The following is a 6,822-nucleotide window of genomic DNA, read 5'->3' on the forward strand; positions in this document are numbered from 1 at the left end:
AGGGATACCAGGAGGGGAGGGGGAAGGTGGGGAGAAGGGAATGATTGACACATCCACACCCCCACCCAGGGGAATGAACAACAGAAACCCAGCGGAAAGGGAGAGAGCAGTCAGTGTAAGATATGAATATAGTAATCATTCATCAAGGGGCCACAGGGTGAGGATGGGATGGGTGGGAAGAGAAGCTAACCCCGTGGGCTCAATAGAAAATAAATGTCCAGAAAATAACGATGGCAACCTATGTACAAATGTGCTCGATACAACTGACGGGAGAGAGCTGTAAGTAAGAGCCCTCAATACAACGCTTAAAATATAATAAATAAATAGAGATTACAATCTAAATATTTTTCAAGACACAATGCAGAATTTCTACTTTTCCTCCAAGATAAAAATACATAAAACACCCTGCCTCCTGGCTCCTCCATTGTCATTTCTACGAGGACGGGGAGAGTGTCTGGTTGCTGTTATTGTTGTTTTCCCTTTCCAATCCTTCATTCCTCCTGCTAAGCACCAGCCGGGCTCACAGAGGCTTTCAATAATACTTGGACAATGCACGAGTAAATGCACCCAAAAACTCACTGCCATCGAGTCAATGCCAACTCAGAGCAATTCTGCTTGATTGTGAGTTGGGCTGGTTAGCAGTTCGAAACCACCAGTGGCTCTGAGGACGAAAGATGCAGTTTTCTACTCCAGTAAAGAGTTACCGTCTTGGAACCCCACAGCCTTGCTCTGTCGGGTCACTACAAATGGGTGGAAGTGCACCCTCAATGTGCGTGCCCATCTCTCCACCCTACCCCTATTTTGGGATGACTCAAAGCTTCTCTGGCTTAGAAGTCTTATTTGCTTGTCGGAGGAGGGTGTTCCCTTGGCTCTGAGAATTGCTTAGGGAACTTAGGGAGAGACAGTTTGTGGTCTACAGAAATGTCAGGTTCTGGGCAGGGTTTCAACTTCCCTAGCTCCACCCCTGCCTTGCATTGTGACCCAGTAGGCGGGCAGAAGAGCATAAATTTGCTCAGCTCTCAACCCTGTTGCATTTCCACCAAAGGCTTCCAAGGGCAACATGAAGCCGGGAGGCATCCTCATCCTTATGGGTCTTCTCGCTCTCAGCTTCGGGGTGCAGGAACTTCAGGCTGGTCTGATCCCCTTCAATGTTCTAGGTGAGTTCAGACACCAGGCAAGGGAGCTGGAAAGTAGACAACCAGGGACTAGTGTGGCCAGGAGAGGAGGGGAGAAAGGGGAAAAGACAAAAAGACTCTCTTCAGGAGCCACTGCAGGACGACACCTGGACTGCTCCCTAGCCCGGAATCTCTCTGCCTCACCCCCCACCCCGTTCTCGGTCCCTCCTTTCTCTGGGTCATTCCTCCACCAGGACTCTCTCCCTCGGCCCATCTACCAGCCCCTGCTCTACCAACCTTCCTCCACCTCCCCATCGTTTCCCCTTCCCCCATCCCCACCCCAACCTAGGGTCATCCCTGGGCTACACATCAGTTGGATCAGCTAGAGAGAACATTTCCTTAATCGTAGGAACAACAATCATCTTAATGTGTTCTTTCCTTTTTCCTTATTTTATTCTCTAGGGAGTAATCTTTATTTCCTGCCTCTGATTTCCCAAAGCTCATTCCTTAATCCCTTTAAGGCTCTAGTCCCCATTCTGCTCCCATCATGTTCCTGAGGTCCCCCACCCTCCATGCCCCAAGGTCCTGTTGACAAATCTCTTGCCTCTCCTCATTCAACAAAGCCATGGCAGCCTCTGCAGTGCTGACCACCCCCTCAATGCTCAAGCTTTCTTTACGGCTGGATTCTCTCTCCCTGTATCTATTGCTTCTCCTCTCCTCTCCACATTACTGGGCTCCACTCTCACTCTTCTCTCTTCGTTACGCTTCTTTCTGTACATCGGACTCATTGCCAAATACAGCCCATCTTTGAAATGGTCTCTTGCATGTATTCCTTCCTTCCCGTGGCCCCTGCCACGCAGCCTGTCCTGCCCTGCTTACTCCATCCCTGAGCCAGCACAGGTTCCGGATGGTGCAAAAGGTGATGCTTGAATGCTAACCCAAAGGTCGGCCATTCAAACACGCCCTGTTACGTCCCCCTGAAGGAAGGCCTGTAAAGATGACAGCTAAGAAAACCCGAGGTGAACTCTGGGACCCACGGCTCACCCTAAGTCAGAGCTGGCTTTCCTTTTGGGAACCACAGCAGTAACTTCCCAAAACAGTCATCCTCCCAAGAAAGTGGTAATCACATCCGTCGCCACATATCACCCCCGATCCACTCTGCAGGCCCTCAAGATCTGCCCTCTGTGTCATTGCCCTTTTGTTCCTGCTGCACGTCCACCTCTCTCTTCTCTAACCCTTGTCCAGTTGTCCCGCTGAAGTGGAAAGCCTCCACATGTCATTCTCTGTGAACGCTGTATGCAGGGCCTGGACTAGGGGACAGGGGTGAGGCTGGGGAGACACCCAGGGTGTAAAACCGACATGTTCCTCCCCTTGTGATGCAAGCGTCTCCTTAAATGATGCCTCCCAGGCACCAGCTCAACTTCATTCATTCCACACCTCATTCCCTCTGGTTTATTTCCTCTCCCACTGTGGCTGGTAATTCTTTTCTCCCAATACTGCATCGCTCCCCAGAATTCTGCCTTGAAGGTCCTGCACTTCAAAACTCTCCTCTTCTCATTGGAAGGCACGTCTTCTTCCCTCCGAGCCCATTGACTCATCTAGATAGGCCTTCCGGGGGTCACTTCCCGGGGTCACTTCCCGGGGTCACTTCCCACGTACTGCTTTGGATTTCAGTACTTTGAATGGTTGTTTTCTCTCTGATGTGAGATGTGAAACTCCGTGAAGGTGATGGCCCTACCTTACGTCTTTGTAACTCCTCAATAATCTACTTCCGTATTTTATACCTTGGAGCCCGGGGGCTGCAGTGCTTAAGTCCTTGTTGCTAACCCAAAGGTTAGCTGTTTGAAGCTCTCATCGGCTCCACAGAGCAAAGATGTGGCAGTCAGCTTCTGGAAACATGACAGCCTCAGAGCCCAAAGGGCAGTTCGACTCTCTCCTGTAGGGTTGCAAGGAGTTTATGGTTTGTTTTGTTGGCTTATGCTTTATGCCCGAATCATTGAGTGGTGCAAATGATTACCACAAGTGGCTGCTAACTGAACGTCTGGAGGGTCGAGTCTACCCAGAGGCATTTGGGCTGCTAAGTGCAAGGTCAGCAATTTAACTCCACCAAATGTGTTTTGAGAGAGAAAAATGAGGTTGTCTGGCCCCTTAAAATTTTACAGCTTTGGAAACCCAAAGTTCTACTTAGTCCTACATGGTCCCTATGAGTCAGAATCAACTCGATGGCTGTGAATTTGGTTTTCTTTTTGAGTATACTTATGAGGAATCCTGGTGGTGCTGCTGTTAAGTGCAGGCCTGCTAACTTCAAGGATAGCTGTTCAAACCCATCTGCCACTCCTTGGGAGAAAGATGAAATGGGATGAGGCTTTCTGCTCCTGGAAACATTTACAGCCTCAGAATCCCAATAGGCAGCTCTATTCTGTTCTGTACGATCACATGAGTCAGATTTGACTCAGTGGCAAAGGGTTTGGTTTGTGGTATATACCTCAGGAACCCTGGGGGCACAGTGGGTTACACATAGGACCGTTAACTACGAGGTTGGAAGTTCAAACCCACCAGTCACCCTGAGTGAGAAAAATGAGGCTTTCTGTTCTCCTAAATACTAACAGCCTCAAACCCACAGAGCCAGCTCTCCTTGGTCCTACAGGGTCTCTATGGGTCAGAGTAGACTTGACGGTAGTAGGTGGGTTTTGGTTTTCGGTGTGTACTTAAAGAGAGAGACGTGGTAGAAAGATGAGGTCATTTACTTCCATAAAGTGGGACAGCCTTGGAAAGCCTGTACACGTCTCTGGCTATGAGTTGGAGTCTGAGGGATGACAGTGGGTTTGTTTTTCATATACTTTGGAACCTTGGGGCACTCTGGGTTAAGCACTTGGTTGCCAACTGAAAGGCTGGGAGTTTGAATTCACCAGCCTTCCCTTAAGATGAAGATGTGATATTGTGCTTTTGTAAAGGTTTACAGCCTTGGAAATTCAATGGGGGCACTTCAATTGTTGTCCTACACATTTTGATGAGTGGGATTGACTTGGTGGTAATTGTTTAGTGTTCGGGGCATATACTTAATGAAGGACTCAACTCCTGGAAGTAGGGCCCAGGAATTCTCAACTTCTCACTGCAGGCGGACAACAGCTGATAGGAGCAAGAAGGGATGGGGTGGTTCTTCTCTGGAGTTGGTCGGCAGGCACAGTGTAGGCATATACTCCAGGACCCCTTTCCTACACCATTCGTAAGCTGCTGGACCACACACCATTTTCTCTTCATGCTGGGTGAAGGCATTCATGACTTTTCTACTCAGCTTTCACAAAGTTCTCTTCCTGGACGGATTGTAGTGGACACTGGAGAAGAAAACCCGTTCCCCCTCTGCTGGAGCGAAAGGACTCATTTTTCAGGGGAAGAAACAAAGGCCAAGAGAGGTCCAGAGACTGGATCAGATCAGCTCCTGATAAGAGTTGAGTATCCAGTCAAAACAGAGGCTACAGTCATGCAGTACTCTGCATGTTTTCCCCAATCCCCTGTGGACTCTTAAGTCGCTTCTTGTACCAAGTTGATTGTCCAACTTCAAAACCAATCTTGAGGTCCTGGGTACTTGGAGGACCTTTGTTCAGATAAGTAGGACGCCACAGAATCTGGGAGGGACCATTATGTCAGGGCCATTTTGACCATGTGGCACAGCAGAAAGAAACACCAAGAAGCTGTGCAGCCCTGAGTCGGGCCCCACTGCTAAAGCATCTAGCAGGCAAATCACCTCTTTGAGCCCCAGCTGCTACACCTATGAACACTGCTAGCAGCCCCACACCACAGGCTGGCTCTAAGGCACCCTGGATGGCACCCCGTCAATGTGAGGCCACCCTGCCCTGCTCCTTTCCCTACAGAGTGGAGAGATGTCCTCCACATAAGTAGGCCCCGGTGTTGCCTTCTTGGCACTTCCCCTCCACAAACACGGTGACCCCATCGTTACTGTAGGCTTGACTTGTGATCCCATGAAATGATTAGGTGAATGTGTGGGTTTTCACTGAAATAGATAAGCTGTAAATGAGCATCATTCTGCCAGTAATCACTTCTAAATTACATTATGAGCTGAATGAAAAGGAAAAAATGTAACTGGCTGCTGATTCAGGGGCTCGCTTCCCCCAGGACCTGTCTTGAAGCACAATGACTGTCATCTCTCTCTGTTCTAACACAGGTACCTGCGTAGAACTCTGCCAAGGTGACTGGGACTGTGAGATGGGAGAGCGGTGTGTCAGCAATGGGTGTGGGCACGTCTGCGCAGATGAATGATAGGTAACAACAGGGCTCTTCCTGCTTCTGCAAAACATGTGCAACCACTGCAAGTTGTACACTGGCCCCAATGGCACATTCAGAAATCAGTGAAACAGAAGCCACCTGTCTCTCGATGGTCCCCCCTTTTTACCTACTTTCCCAAGTAAAAAGTTCCATCGATCACAGGATGGTGGTCTCCAAACCTTTAGAATAATTTCATTACCTGGCAAGTCAAGGAGGATAGATCAGATTATTCAACTGAGCAAAAGGAAGAAGATAAATATCATCGGCAGTCCCCCATTCCAGAACCCTATACTGCCTAACACCCTATACTAAACACATCCACATTTATAAGTGAAATAATCCAAATTAGGTGCAATGCTACCTCATTTTTACACAAATATTATCTAATTACACACTAGATAATATCGGTGTAATTTTATTACATAATATTTATATAATTACATGCTATATAAATTAAATACACATTTAAGATATTCCTCATGCTTATATTATTAATGTGACTTGCAATGGATGCTAAGTGTGTGGTCATGTCCTTGTTAATTTCCTTAGAATAGTTTCTTTTTTTTTAATAGTATCTAATTATGATCAAAAGGCATGTTCATTTTATTGCCTCTAATGCACATTGTCATATTGACACCTTTCCCACAGGTAAATTGCAGGGGACTCACAGGATGTTTCATTAGCCATTCACTGAAAAGCAAAACATAATAAAATTACAATGATTCATTTTTGTTTGCAACGTAAGTTATATTAAACACAAAAGTTATATTAAACACAAAAGTTATATTAGACACAAAAGTTACATTAAACACAAAAGAGTCAGCATATGTGCTTAGAACATATTTGACCAATCTACCCACAATCCTTGGGGTGTGTATGGTCTTGCTGGTTCCTTGCAGTTTCTTAGTGATTCCTACATTTGGGAGCTACTGCCTCTCAATTGTACACTGTGGATCCAGATCCCAGAAGAAATAGGTCAGTCTCATACATATTTGTTTGTTTGCTTCCTAATGATCTTAAGGATCATTCTTCTCTAATAACTGTTCATCCTTTCCTAGCGCTCTGGCCTTTGAAGATGTGATCGTTTGGAGTTCCTTGTCCAGGAAGACATGAAAATAGGGGTTTGTGGATGGGATTACAAGGGTATGAAGGGAAAGAGAACTTGTTTCTTTTAATAAATCATCATCATTCAAATAGTCCAGACTTCTGGAGTTATTTGGTTAGAGATGTGATGAGGATGATGAAGAGGAGGGGACAGGTAGATGCTCTTTGTGGATCATTTGCTATGCAATAGGGACTATGCTAAATTCTCCACAAGCATCATTTACCATATTCTTACGATAACTCTGTGACTGGACTTTTTATGACCTCCAATGTATTGACAAGGACATTGAGATTTGGGGAAATTAAGTCTAAGTCACAT

At 46.6% G+C, this 6,822-nt stretch overlaps 1 long non-coding RNA gene across 1 annotated transcript; it reads left to right on the plus strand.

Moving 5' to 3' along the window:
- The first annotated feature begins 1,060 nt into the window (after positions 1–1,060).
- On the plus strand, positions 1,061–6,595 carry LOC123522768. Its single transcript, XR_006680993.1, has 3 exons — positions 1,061–1,157; positions 5,299–5,396; positions 6,458–6,595. It is a non-coding gene; the product is annotated as an uncharacterized LOC123522768 (long non-coding RNA).
- Positions 6,596–6,822: the final 227 nt, after the last annotated feature.

This window comes from Echinops telfairi, unplaced genomic scaffold (genome assembly GCF_000313985.2).
Source record: "Echinops telfairi isolate 266 unplaced genomic scaffold, ASM31398v2 ScPeMD7_7458;HRSCAF=8496, whole genome shotgun sequence".
NCBI lineage: Eukaryota > Metazoa > Chordata > Mammalia > Afrosoricida > Tenrecidae > Echinops > Echinops telfairi.